Source organism: Trachinotus anak, unplaced genomic scaffold (genome assembly GCF_046630095.1).
Source record: "Trachinotus anak isolate AG129_WGS33_773 ecotype Australia unplaced genomic scaffold, CSIRO_AGI_Tana_v1 ptg000025l, whole genome shotgun sequence".
In the NCBI taxonomy this organism is placed as follows: Eukaryota; Metazoa; Chordata; class Actinopteri; order Carangiformes; family Carangidae; genus Trachinotus; species Trachinotus anak.
In genome coordinates, this window is record NW_027273876.1 from 18,724,305 (window position 1) to 18,739,535 (window position 15,231).

At 39.9% G+C, this 15,231-nt stretch overlaps 1 long non-coding RNA gene across 1 annotated transcript; it reads left to right on the forward strand.

Annotated features, from left to right (window-relative positions):
• The first annotated feature begins 1,875 nt into the window (after positions 1 to 1,875).
• Positions 1,876 to 11,990, forward strand: LOC139609229 (uncharacterized). The gene is made up of 5 exons (XR_011685181.1): positions 1,876 to 1,980; positions 3,787 to 3,826; positions 8,650 to 8,705; positions 11,676 to 11,746; positions 11,914 to 11,990. It is a non-coding gene; the product is annotated as an uncharacterized lncRNA (long non-coding RNA).
• The last annotated feature ends 3,241 nt before the right edge of the window (positions 11,991 to 15,231 follow it).

Genomic DNA, 15,231 nt, shown 5'->3' on the forward strand with positions numbered 1-15,231 from the left:
GGGTAAAATGTTCAGCAGATAACCGGCTGGTTCCAGAGTGCCTGTATGATCTGGTCTATTCACACACACACACACACACACACACACACACACATACACGCTTTTCAGGAATAAATGTATAGCCTTGTTTATGAGAAGGAAGACTGCAGTGGTTACACACTGTGCCCACAGATAACAGAGATCATCTTTGCAGTTTTAACAAAATCTGGCAGGGATAGTTATCAGATTCTAGGTAACCTGTGTAAGTTGACATGCTTTCATCAGTCTTATTCTAAAATCACATTTTAGGCAACTAATGAAATCATATGATTGAGACTATGACAAATACCAAGGGACGTCAGGAGGTCCTCAGGAGGTCATCAGGTGTGCTGATCAGATAGGGCCTTTAATTCTGTTTATTTGAAGCATTTAATATCATCTCAGTCAGCTAACACTGCCTCCCACAAATAAGGATTATATACTGCTGATTAGTATAAGTAAATATGTTTTAATAGCCTAACCCTCACCACTAGGACAAAGGATGTGAACCAACACCAAAGTCCTGTGACGTTTGCAACACTTCCTGCACTGGAAAAAATGTTGATGAATCACGATCATGATCAATCATGTTTCCGCCATAATTTCAAAACTATTCAGTCATACATATGCTAATTTTTAGAGCACAGGGTTGTTCTGTGGACTAAAAGAAATTTCTGAGGATCATACAAAGCTTTCAGAGGACAGCAGATGTTACGAAAATGCAGTCATGACGTTACATCTTTAAAGGTCCTTTACTGCATTTGAAAGGCTCCATTCTTAAAGCATAAGTCTCTTTACTCTGTGTTTTACTTATTGTCAATAAATCCTATGCAAAGACCCAAACCAACAATGTGTGAGTGCATCTCTCAACACTTTCTGACTTCCCTCCTCTGTCTGTTGCGCTCAGCTCCGAGCCCATTGTGTCCTCCTGAAGACGTAAATCTTTTAAAACACATCTTAGATATACATAATGGCTGCTCACTGTTTTTTTTTTATCACACAAACAGGAGGAAATTGTTCGTTTGTCAGGGATTACTTTCAGCGGTGGATTAATCCACATTTGGTGCTGTAGTAAGTATTTGGGGCAGCAGGATGGTGCGTGTGGGACTGAGTCACAATAAACTACAGTGTGTGTGTTCATGGTGGTGAAGGAACATGTCAACCACTGCAACTGTGTGACTCACTGATGTGTTTCAATAGTTTTTTTTTTTTTTAATGTTGGAGGTCTCAGAGGAAAATGAAAATAAAATCAGCTTCAGTAGTTTTCATATTTACAAATCATTGAAAACCATGTTAACTCAACACAGCGGATTTCTTCATTGACAGAAGTGAAACTGTGACAGAAACCTGACCCTTATCTGAACCACAAATACCCTGATCAAAAATATTGTGACCTAATCATAACCCTGATCAACTGAGCTAATACATTTCTAAAATATTAAATGGGTAAAGCAACTTTTCAGCTCCCAAAAAGAAGCATATAACATGGGTCATCTGGGCACTGATGGGGTAAAGCACTTTATTTGTCTGTAGCTGTTAACCACTCTGATAGTCAGCTGATTTTCTGATCAGAGATCAGAGTATTAGCTCTTTAATAGGATGAAACCCTCATAGACAAGACGGTGTTACTACAATCTATTAGCTGAGTGTGTGCGTGAGTCTGTGTGAGTGTGTGTATCATGTGGTATTGGTGCACACAAGTTAATGTGTGGTTATATTTGAACGACTGAGGAATGTGTTGACTGTTGACCTTGGCCAAATGGAAGCCATTATCTCCCCCTGCTGAGGCCTCCCTCCTCTGCTGAGCTGATAAATTAATGAGAGAAAACATCGCTTACATCGATACTAGTGTCGCCAGCAGCCACATAGACACTGGGAGGAGGAGGAGTAGGGGGAGAAAGGTAGAGGAGGAAACAGACATGGATAGCGATATCAGTGGCAAATATCATTGGTGAGACACAGGTAAGTAGAACAAGGAAGAAACAAACAGAAACAGTTTATTTTTTGTTTATCCATTCCAGCATTCATTTCAAACTTTGCTGTAAAGATTATGAAATATTTTTTAAAAAACATAGGAAATATTAATCAAGGAGACAATGTCATGAACAGAAGTGTAAATGCCAAAATGTTCAGCTGTTATTTACTGAACTGCAAAAAGAGTTTTGGCAACTATTATGGCTGTTACTCTATGTTTTTGGGTTGTCCGTCGTCCATACCAAGGTCCATATGTTCCATTCTTGTGAACATGATATCGCAGTAACGCCTTGACGGATTTTAGCATTGTGAGTGTGATAACTCAGTAATACCTTGTGGGATTTTCTTCAAATTTGGCAAAAATGTCCACTAGGACTTAAGGATCAACTGATTACAATTTGGTGGTCAAAGGTCAAAGGTCAAAGTCACTGTGACCTCACAAAACACAGTTTTGGCCAAAACTCACAAATTCATACACTAATTATGACACAATTTAAGTCAAATGTCCATAAGGATAAAATGAAGTGATAACATTTTATATCAAAATGGTCAAAGATCAAGGTCACTGTGACATCATAACGTTCTACTGGTCATTATTCAGTGTTGTAACTCAGAAAGTGGAGATTGTGACCATGTTTCCTGCATTTTGGCTGGCTGTCGAAGCAAACAACAGCGAGGTGGTACTTCTAGTTGATGACAGATTTGATCCTCATGGATGATACCCTTCAGAGGGGTTTTGTTGATCTACAACTTTAGGGGACAGGCTATATTGATCTCCTGTACACCTTTCACTGCCCCATATCCCCACCTCCATGTTTCAAAGTCAGCACTGGGTAGTCACTGTGGGAGTCTCCTGACCACGTCCACAACAAACATGCTGGACCATATCTGATCCAGACTAATTTATTTTGGTTTCATCTGACCAAAGATTCATCAGGCCTCTTTTCATGTTCTTTGGCAAAGTGTGCTGTTGAAATTAGTTATTGTTTTCCCCTGCGTTGACAGAGGTCTACTTTAAGCTGAGTCCTTCTCCATGTCTGATCAGTCACTGAAACACCAGTTTCCTTGTGTCAAGTCAGAAACACTTGGTGCATCATTTTCAAAGGGCGACCACTGCTCCCTCAGCTATCGGTAATGCGACTCTTCCTGTACCTGCTAACAACTGGTACCACTGTGTTTCAGCTCATGTTCAGTAGCCTGTTCATGCTCTTGTTCCTCCCTCATCTTTATGGAGTCTCACAGTCTGGTTTCTTATTGTTAAGGCAGCTCTTTCATGTGGAACCACACTGCATTAGACACAGGTTATTTTACAACTTGTTCATTCATTTAGCCTTCATTGAAAATCACAAGTGTAATCACTTTTGTTGCAGTAGTCCGTCTAACCTGTTTGTTTTTAATCATAAGATCAAATATCCTACAACTTTAAAATATTTATTGTAAGGTGGTATAATTTTGAATGATTTAACATTGTAGTGATCAGTTTTGTTGTATACTTTAACTATCGTCTTTTCTCTTCTCTCTACTATACATTTAGACAGATACATACAGGATACATTTGACTTTTTCTACTGAAACAGTCATCAGGTCATTTTTTCCAGACTTCAGCTCAAACAAGTTCTGTACAAATACTGCAAAAACTAATCTTATACAATAGACCATATGGACCATATTCAAATTCCCCAAAATATATAAATTAACATTTTATTATTAGAATTATTTTATTGATAAATCATCATCACTTTGTGTCAAATTAATTTCTCATCTTGTAAAACCCTCTCCACGTTCACTTTGTAGGTTGAGTGTATCTGCACGCCTCTGTTCAGCGTCCCATATGGTGAGTCAACAGTGAGGACTGGAGTTGTCCCAGAAACCACTTACTGTGTGTGTGAAAAGGATCCACATCGAGACATTAATCCCCAAAACAATGTTCCAATAGATAAAGCGTAAGGGAGGCCATTTGAAGCAATGGAAAAAAGGAGAGAGGTCCGGCAGGAGAGATTCATTCCTCCGGCAGCTAAGGAGATATCACTCACCGATTCATGGGTGCACTCAAGTGTACTATTTGCTTTTCAATTAGGCCATATCCAAATGGAAGATAGCGAGGTTTTAAAAGTATTCACATGCTAGTCAAAAGAGTACAGGATTTTCTGCCTCAGCATCCAATTTAGATAGAGTCCATCTGAACAATTAGCTGCTCAAACAAGCTGCCGGAGCAGGGCACACACACTGATAATAAATAGCTATGGCCAAATGTTGCAAACATCCGACTGAATTAAGGTGCTATTAGGGCACAAGTGACATTTTAGGAACAATATAAAAGGATATCTCCAAATGGAGATGAGCATGTGCAGGAAAATAGAGACTTGTTGAATTTTCCACTGTGATTAGATCTAAAAATCTGGCTTTTTAATAAGGTGTCCAGGATATTTCTTTCATTAAAATCCTTTTGCAGCCCTAAAAGGGAGCTGATCACTATTTGCGTAACATATCAAATCACTAACTATGAGAAAGGTTGTCAGCTATATAAAACTAATAATACATAAAACACATGGAAGGACCTGAAATTCATGATATAAGCTTATGTAACCAAAATACCATAAACTAATCTTGGTTCACCAGCTACAGGATACATTTGACTTTTTCTACTGAAACAGTTATCAGGTATTTTTTGCAGACTTCAGCTCAAACCTGTTCTGTACAACTACTGCAAAAGTATCAACATGTTAGGGATAAGCAACAACCTCCGGGGATGAAAAATGAAGCCGACACACAAGCGCAATAACTGCAGTTCTTTGAATGGCCACTTGAGGTTGACTCAGTCCCCATTGATTCCCATGTAAAAATGCTTAACTTTACAGCAGACATAAATATATTTACAGCCTGAAAAAAAAAGGTTTTGCTCTAATTCTTATACAACTAACTTGTTTAAATTCTATCAAGGCTTAAGTTCTGCATGGTTGAAGGTATGTTGCTTTGAGTGACTGGTGGGCGAGGGTATGCTTGCCACAAACTGGCATGCGGCATGGTGTCAGCTCCACACATGCCCCACCTCTTTGCCCATTTTTAGATTAACTGCGAGTGAGGCGGAGTAAGGCAATGCCAAGATGGTGAAAGCTTAGCAGTCCACAGAGCTTCAAAACATACGGTGATGTCACGGATGCTTCGTACATCTTTATTTACAGTCTATGGTTAGGGGCCACAGGCCTAAATCTTGTAAAGAGCCCTGATTGAGTCCCTATATACTCCATGTATACTGGCCTCTGTGCAGGAGAGGATACATGGCAGCTTCATCATTTGCCCAAAGACCCCGAAATCTTGTAGGCTGGACTAAAACCTGGCTCCAGGTGTGGTGTGCATCAGTTAGTTTGGATTGGATTATGCACATATTATTCAATTATACCAAACATCTCTTTGTGCTGATGAGGTCCATCTGTCCATCCATCTATCATCATACTTCATGTGCCTTAAGGTTGTGGTAAAAACAGCACTTGGAAAAAGTCGTCACCAGGAGGACATACACATGTACATCCATGCCCCCAGGTTCTGGCCCCTCCATACTGGTGCAGGGTATGATCCTCACTGCCTTGAATGCAGGACATTTTGCTGACAGAGTGCCAAACCAAACACATGCACAGATTGTACAGATATTATTACAATGAGTCATTTAACCCACCCTGTACCAACAAGTCCAAAGTATCCCTCAGCCCACTCACAAGTGTGTGCCCCATCACCTACTTATATTCATAGAGACCAAACTGAGACGATTCACAAATCTGCAGGTTGTGTAGTTTGGTCACTTTGGGCTGGTGAAGTGGTGAACGATGTATTGCTGACCTCATCAGACAAATGTCAGATTTCAGATCCAAAAGTTCAGTTGCCATTTCAGTTCACTGAATTACAGCACAAGATACACAGTACATTATCATTAGCCAAGTATGTGGCACCGTGACTTGTGAGAAAACTGTACCATAATAAGGCCAGATTTACCACAGAAAACATCAAAGAAATGTCAAACCACAGATTTCAGTCTGCCTCTCTGCACACACAAAGCCAGTGTTGTAATGTCTGAGTGGAGTCACTTAATGTCAGAGGAAATGGATCCAAAGCTGAAGTCTGACCAGCCATTTTTTATTACCATCACTGATTTCAGGAGATACACTTTAAAAACTGTTGGGTTAAAATGAATGTTTTCTCCAGTCTGTATGCACCATATAGATTTTTGGTTGTAACACGCGTCAGTTGTATCACTTTCAATTTCTCCAACAAAATTACCGGCTTAATAAATCGCTTGCCGGCGGGTGTCACACATCGGCGGTTGTGACGCATATTTTGAGCGACAATTTTATTTTAATGTTACAAGATCACCATAATCTTCAAATTTAGAAATACATTTTAAAAAGTAACGTACTAAAATAAAATAAATTTAAATTAAAAACTCATTATTTATATTCCAAAGCCACAGGGAGCCGCAGAAGAGGGATGAAAGAGCCACATGTGGCTCCGAAGCCACGGGTCTAGGTAATGGAGGTAATGGAGATTGACAACAATTGATTCTGGGTTTTATCTAAACACAAAATATAGATTATGCATTAATTACATGACAATTAAGAAAATATCAAAACTTATCAAGAGTCATGATGATGTACAACAACTACTAGCATTATAACACAACATCCCAGCCAAATACTGCAAGGTCTAAGAAACAAGGATTGCACACTTGCACTCCAGCAGAGAGCCCAGGGTTCTGCTGCAGGTAGGCAAAGGGGTTTGCACCATGATTCAATCCTCTTTATAACCTTTGATGAATCCAGGCCCCTCCTCCTTTCCTCTCCTCCTGTGACAGCTCCTTGTCCAGACCTGCTCTTCACGACAACTAGTTTGTATGACATTTTGAGATACAGACAGAAATGTCAAAAATGGTCAAAAACGGTCTTCCCTACATTTGATCAACATGCAGTGAAAGAAAAGCCACATACAGGCAGAGAAAGTCAAGGAAGACAGGGAGGATTGAGCTTCAAGTCCTTTACCAGACTTCACACAAACTCATACAAGCTCAAAGAGCGCACGCACACACACACACACACACACACACACACACACACACACACACACATGACCACTGGCCTTTGCTTATTAATGTGGGGTTTCAGGAAACTATTGCTGCGCTGATGTTTCCAGCTATAATGTAACTGGCAGAACAATGGAGTGTTAATTTGTTTGGTTTCCAGCTAAGGACTGTGAAAACAGTGATGGCCACAGAGACAGGAAAGGACATTAATAGATGAAGGAATGCTGGGGGATGGGGGTGGAGTGCTGGGCAATGTCCATGCTGGAGGATGTTGGACAGAGAGAGGGAAAGTTAGAGGACGGCATGTTAGCAACAGATTGCACTAGAGTGAACAGTCTGGCTCTGGAAAAAAGGAAAAAAGACACTTTATCTCTGTAGAAAGTGAAGTTACAAAGCTTTGAAGCTCCATCTTCATTTCTGCCTCCAGACCAGCCAGTCATTGGATTCCCCGTCTGTTGACTAGTGCATTTGTAATTGACAACTAGCTCTTAGCTAGCTGGGCTTCTGGGCATCTTGCTTGAAAGCTAAGGCTAATTCATTCGCTGATTTATTAGCTAGTTAACAAATCAAGCTAACAAGCCAGGAATGGTGGGAGCAGACAAGATATATGCTAATTAGTGCTAACATATAAATAAAATTATACTAGAATTTTGTTCATCTCAAAAAACAGGAGAACAGACTTCCGCACTTTAGTCAGTGATTTGAATTAGCTGAGGTGACACCTAGTAAACAGTTAGCGGCTAGACACCGAGCAGTTAGCCAACTGTCACCCATCTGTCATTCAAAGCTGCCACGCCCTCAATTATACTTAACTTTAAGCCTTCATGAAATTAAATGGGTGGTTGTATAAAGAATCATCCCCATACAGTTATCATGAAGGAAGATATTAGCTATACAGACTAAAACTATTTTTTGCAGCAGGCTGTAAACATGCTTATTTCTGTTGTAAAGTTTTAAGCATTTTAACATGGAAGTCTATGGGGATTTACTTGCTTTTGGAACCAGACTCTACTGGTCTTTTGAGGAACTGCAGTTTTTGGCACTTGTGTGTGGGCTTCAGTTTTTCAACCTCGGAAGCTGCCATTTAATTAATCCTGGAAGGCTATTGATGTGGTGCTTTTCTCCTTATGAAAGCAACATGGGGGATGTTGACCAATGAGAATTTGGTCAGACGAGAGCATATGGTCCGCTAACGCGCTGTTCACACTATGGCTCCTGTGTAGACTCGATTGGTGTAAGAGTAGTCCCTGTGAGGTCAGCAGAGGATGGTGCTATTTTATCAAATTGAACAATGCACACAGACTCTGAGAGACATGACCACCATCATTATATTATGCTGCTTTTTATTGTTTTTTTTTCAGACACACTTTGTAAATTGTCATCTTCAAAGACAGTCATTTAAATTACAAAAAATCTCCTGCTGTCTATAAATTGTGAATATATTTGTATCTATAATAATGGATTACCAGTTTTGCCAGGTTTATGAGTTCACGTGGCCCTGTCAAACTGCACTGGAGAAAAAACAAAATGATGAATTCTCGTCAGGGTACCAACAGCAAAATAATTTTTGTCTATCTGATGTTCCTCAGCCTGGTAAGGCCAGTTCGTCCTCCTGCTGTCCTCTGAGGAAACAGGATGTTGAAAGGTGAGGGAGACATACGTTGTGGAAGTTATGCTTCATGAGCTAGTGCCATCTATGGATGTATTACTGTAAGAGAGGTTTCATCCACAGTGCAGGCATGTTTTTCTATAGATTATGTGGACATGAGTTACAGTAACAGGATCAAACTGTTATCTATGTTATCAACATACATAGAAATAAATATAAAGTAATTTCCTTTGCTCTCAAATAATCAAGACAAGTTTTTTGTTTTGTTTTGTTTATTATCCACATGGTCTCTCAGGTTCCCTATTCAGTTTCTTTCCGTCACCCTCCATTGACCTGTGTTTCTGCATGTCTTTGTCTCTGTGAGACTCTGTGTGTCTCTGCATTTCTCCGTTGCTCTCTGTATGTGTCTGTGTCTGTGTATTTCTCTGTGTCTCTGTGTCTCTCTGGGTGTCTTTACATGTCTCTGTGTGTCTCTGTGTCTCTTTGTCTCTTTTTGTGTCGCTGTGTGTCCCTTTGTTTCTGTGTGTCTCTCTGTGTCTGCCTGTGTCTCTGTATGTCTCTGTATGTCTTTGTATGTCTCTGGGTCTTTCTGTAGCTCTCGGTGTGTCTCTGTGCATCTCTGTGTATCTCTGTGTCTCTCTCTCTGTGTCTCTGTGTGTGTCATTGTGTCTCTCTGTGTGTCTCTGCATGTCTCTGTGCATCTCTGTGTATCTCTGTGTCTCTCTCTCTGTGTCTCTGTGTGTGTCATTGTGTCTCTCTGTGTGTCTCTGTATGTCTCTGTGCATCTCTGTCTATCTCTGTGTCTCTCTCCATGTCTCTCTCTGTGTGTCACTCTTTGTGTATCTCTGTGTCTCTCTCTCTGTGTCTCTGTGTCTCTGTGTGTGTCATTGTGTCTCTCTGTATGTCTCTGTATGTCTCTGTGTCTCTCTCCATGTCTCTCTCTGTGTGTCACTCTTTGTGTATCTCTGTGTGTCTGTCTCTCTGTGTCTCTGTGTGTCTGCCTCTCTGTGTCTCTGTGTGTCTGCATCTGTTGAGTCATGTGGAAGTTCTTCCCCCAGTCAGCAGCAGTCTGAAGTCACTGATGGCACCCAGAGGATTTGCCTATCAGTAAACGCACATGTTCTCCTGTTTAAAAACAACAAGCTATCTAAGAGCACACATGTGTCTGCAGGGTGTTTGACTGTGCTGCTTTACTGAACACCTTGTGTGTGCGCATGTGTATGTGTATGTGTTTGGATGCATATCTGTGCCTCTCTTTCACTTCCCCATTCTAAATGAACACTGAGCCAATTTCACAACAATGACAGACTGGATTAGCTTGCACATATTGTCAGACACACATGTGCACACTGACGAGGTTAAGACATAACAAGTAATTCAAACCATATTCAAACCTAAATTAGTGACTATTTTCCGATGCTCCATAGCTCTTGTTTGACATAGAAAATATTCTTGAAATATTACAAATGTAGTGATTATGGGTTCATTGTACTTTTTCCTCAAAATTATGATTTTTATAATACTACAAATTTGCCAAAATATCATGAATTATGTCTTATGATCGAGACTCTACTTCATCATAATGAAATGCAACATCTGTATGAGCTGCAGCATCAAATAAACTAAAGGCTGGAATGTGACTTGAGCATGTACTCTAAAAGACTTGACACAGCAGGCAGACCTCAAAGAACTGGTCAGAGATCAAATGCTCTGCCTTGCCTCCAGTCTTCTGTTAAAATTTGTACTCAAAAACCACAAAGTCTACAGCTGACAGCCGACTGATGGAAAGAAAAGGAAGAAAAGGAAAAAGGGAGAGACAAACAGCAGCCAAAAAAAAAAAGGAGAAACAGCACCAAATGGGTAAAACAACACATTTATAGTCGGTGCCTGCAGTACTATTACATTCTCATGTGGACCGTATACAGTATACACTTGTAAAACCTGGAAAAAAGTCAGGCACTACAGTAAGACTTTTGAAATCAGATATAACTATGTTATGGGTCCTCAGTATTAACTGTGGAACCATGTAAATTTTTTATGCAAAAAGTTTTAACTGTTCCTGTTGTTGACAGACGCAAAATCCTTGTTTGAATATGTACTCTTCTCCCTCTGTTTGTAGTCTTATTAAATGTACAGTCAATTTACAGTTGAAGTGTGATTCTTGGCAGCAAGTCAGCAGATCCCAGTGATACTGAGCCCATGATATGAGGCATATTTTATATAAAACTTCCTGCTGCTCTGGGTTTGTTCACCTGTGTCTTACTGTATCTGCTGTGTTCTGAAAAAACATTCATCATTATGAGTTTAGGAAATTAGAAAATAATTTAAAAATCTTTAGAGCTTGAATGAGTTTTATTTTTGACAATAAAACAGCAATTAAAACAGATATGAGCTTTGTTAAAGGTCCCACATTTTACACCTTTCTTGTGTTCTATTTGAAGTGTTGATATCCATAAGAAGATATGTTTGTGGTTTTAAGAACCAAAAACCATCTCAGTGTAGTTTTACATCTCCTGTGTCAGGTTTCTTTATGGGGCTCTGGTGAAAGAGGCTCTCAGGCTCTGATTGACTCACTGTTTTCTGTGTGATGGTATTAAAACATAGCAGATTTCAGGTTGACATTCAGAGAAATCAAATCCTGCAAGGTTAGATGGTGGATCCAGGTGGGCTGTGGTTGGGACATGGCTGAGGCCCTGTTCAGACCTGGTATTAACATCCGATGTGATCAGATCACAGGTGGACATCTTTAAGTACAGGTGTGAATGCACCCAAGACGCATTGAGGACCCATTTGAGATCGGATCACTCAGACCACATTTAGAGGTGGCCTACTCTACTGACATCCCCTACCACAGTCTGATTAGTCCCAACACAGTTTCATGATGAACCGAAAATATTTTACTTTTTTAAATGGATAAAACCTAATTTCACTGTTGAGCTGTGCACAGCACACTGATTTGCTCTACCCCTCCATGGCCTGCTCCCTCTCTCACTCTCTCTCTCACAGCAAACTCTCAGCTGATGAAACATGTGTGCTATAATAAAAGGCTCCATAACAGCTACTAAAAGGACCTTGAAGTAAGTTCACCATTCACAGATTTGTTTATTTCTTTTAATATCTCTGCATAACCTGAAAACTGAAATAATGCTTTAAAATTTGTGCGAATTGTTTTCTCTCTAAATGCTTCTATAATTACATAATTTCCTCAGATGTCTCATGTGTTTGGATAAAATGTTTTTTACAGATTCGCAAATAGTGATACACAACTGGCCGACAAATCATTTCACAGGTTGAGAATATTGTGGACCCTGTCTTGATTCTGTTTGACTTCCTCTTCTTAGTGTTTGATAAACCTGCATGGCAGGATGAGCTTGACCTCTTCTTTCAGAGGAACAGAGGTGAAGAGGAGTCCACAAGTGTGCAGACAGAGAGACTACACCGCAAACAATCACAGAGTGGACAGGTGCTGGGGTTCAGCAGGCGGACTGCAGCTCCACTGTGTGTCAGGACACATGTGATAAGCATAATGTTTATTTTCCAATGAAAGTCATCTTGTTGAGTTAGACATTTATACACTTGTATAACCACGGCCTCTTCACTGAACATGTCCAGCATGAGTTCAGGTCACAGTCCTTCATCCCAATCTCTCCACAAAGACAAAAATCTCTGGAACCTTGGGATTTAGGCTCGAGAAGAAAAACATGTAAGACTTCCTCTCTGCCTGTTAGCTTCGTGGAAATAGAGAAATAATCACCAGAACTCTGAGATAAAATAACCTAAACCTTATACATGTGTATAAACATGTGGAGAAAAAGAAGCAATGACAAATAAAGAAAGAGGGAGAGAGAGAGAAATGGATAATGGGAGCAGACGTGTGTGTACATATGTTAACATTTGTCCTTGTTATCCATAAAACCTGCCCACTTGAAGGAGACAGAAGAGAGCGCTGACAGCCTCTGAGAGGTTTATGTCTGCTGAGCAATAATCATGCATGCCTGATATGTGTGTGTGTGTGTAAGGGGTGAATGTAGCTGAGTAAACCAGACACTGAGAGAGACACTCGAACACCCATCAGAGCTTTTTGTCCTGCTGACAAGAGCTCTCTACAGAGACACACATCCAGCTACAGCAAAGCCAAGTCCACAGCCCGTGGCTATTACCTCCAACAGCAGAAACCTGGCAGCTCCTTTCAGAACTACCTGTGTTTAAATAAACACGTTGAAGCTGCTGCAGTATTGGTTTCCACAATCAGTTCACTTCAAACTTCTCATCTGCCGTCCATAAGGCTGCAGCCAGTAGAAACATAAAATAATGTGTTGGTACAGTTTCAGCTGCCTTTCAGTGGTTTCATGTTCATTTTACATGACTTTACCACTTAGAACAACAGCCAAATTACTTGTCCTATAGTTAATTACTAAAATTTGTTTGTACTGTTTTTATATTTTCAGCTTTCATAATATAGAAACTATCATAATCAGATATGGTGTAGAAGGTTGTGTATACATACCGTGTATCTATGTTTGGCTAGGAAAATCTACAAAATACATCTGACTAATGATGCTGGTAGTTGAAATGTTTGGAGATGACCAGGCCACTGGGTTGTACATGTCCTCTATGGCTCCCTCTGCAGGTCAACATCAGCCAGTGTGTACAGAGAGTATATAACATACACAAAGTTCTGCTGATGGTAAACTTGCAGTATGTAAAAGAAACAACTGACAACACCTTGACCTTGCAAAAAACAAACAAACTGTAACCGTTAAATATTCACAATTCAAAATGAAAAGGCTGAAACCTTTCTAAGTAAAGTCTCTTTTCTTAAGATAGGACAGAATCTGGAGTCCACATACTGTTGGTTGTGTTGGAGTACAAAATGTAGTATGGTGGAAAGAACAGTCTGAAGATGATAATGGTGATGTGGAGGGGATGGGTTGAGCAAAAATATGTCTGAATCTGAAAAACAGAATGACAGGATTCCAGTTAAAGAGCAGCATCCAAACATGTTTACCGGAACAGGCGCAGAAAGATGATTGGCCAGATATGATGATGTCAGAAATTGCAAATGACAGCTTTTCACTGCAGGGAAAAGTAGAAAGTGATGGAGAAATAGGTCCGATTCACCTATAAAGAGAATAAAGGAATAAAAGAATAAAGACAAAACGAGGAAAAAAGCTTTATCCTAGGATTAAGTTTTGGACACAACTTGTTTTCTCAGCTGTATAAATCTACTCTTATGCTACATATATGACCTTGAACCTTAAACCTCTGTTAAACCAGGTGTGCACAATGGCGGAGTGGCCATTGGGAGAACCAGGACTTTTCCCAATGGGCCACCACATAAACTGGACCAGTGGCTCAATGTGAAAAAAAAAACACATCAGAGAGGGACAGAGGGAGAGAGTGGTGGAGAGAGGGAGGGAATGAGAGAGAGGAAGCTCAGAGAAAAGGAGTTAAAATCTCAAAAAATCTAAATGTTTGTGCACAGTTGTGCACATAACACAGCTCACAGTGAGTCCAGTACAAACTAATGCCAGGATGAATGTTTTGTTTTTCAGGTGCAAACCTGTAAATGTATCAAGTATTTTGAAAATTCATGTTTTTTAGTATTGGGGCTGCATAAAGCTGATAAATCATGAAATCAATAAGTGTTACAATAGTTACTGTGATAATTGTGTTGATGCTACGTGTATTTTTACAGTACATTAAAAAAAACGTGTATGCTGTAGAAAAAAAGATAAGTATTTAAATCAAAATGCAAAACAGCTATTTACACTGAGAGGCACTAAAGGTTGTGTAACTTAGCCAAACTGCAGCAGTGAGTCTCTCCAAAGTCTGCAGGCAGCCAGAATCAGGAGTAATATCCACAGGTTAACAAGCTAACAGGCTAACAAGCTAATAACAAGCACTGAGTCTAATGGCTTACTCTGGTATATGAATGAATCCAGTGAGAACCAAAGCCACTGTAGCTATTGTTGTAGCTGTGAACTGTAACATGAAAATGTGTTGTCTCTAATGTGAGGATTTGTAACAACCTAAGGTAATAAAATCATCATGGAACCTGTAGTTGAACTGTGTAAACAATTTAACTATAACATTACAAAATTACATAAACATACACTCAGTTAGCAGTTTATTAGGAGCACCTGACTAAATCTAAGTTGGTCTGATCCAGCAGTCCTGTAATAAATCCTCCTTCAAGCAGGTTCCAATGTTCAGTTTGTGTTGAGACAGGTGTTGATTCACCTGTGAGATCATTTTGCAGGATGAAGTTTGTGCTGCCGTTGAACTGTATTGCATTATACAAAGACATGTGTCTTAGCCCACACTCACTGATTTCAATGGGGTGGATTAAATAATAGGAACTCGTGTCAACATATCACAATGCAGTTCCACAGCAGCACAAACTATATCATCCAAAATAATCATGGTGGGTGTGAATGTCATATCACCAGTTTCAGAAAATTACATTAGTGTTGGAGGAGGTAGTATCTGACACTATCTGACCATCCAGGATTATAAATCCTACTTCACTCTCCTTCTCACTCCTGTTAGCAAATTCTAC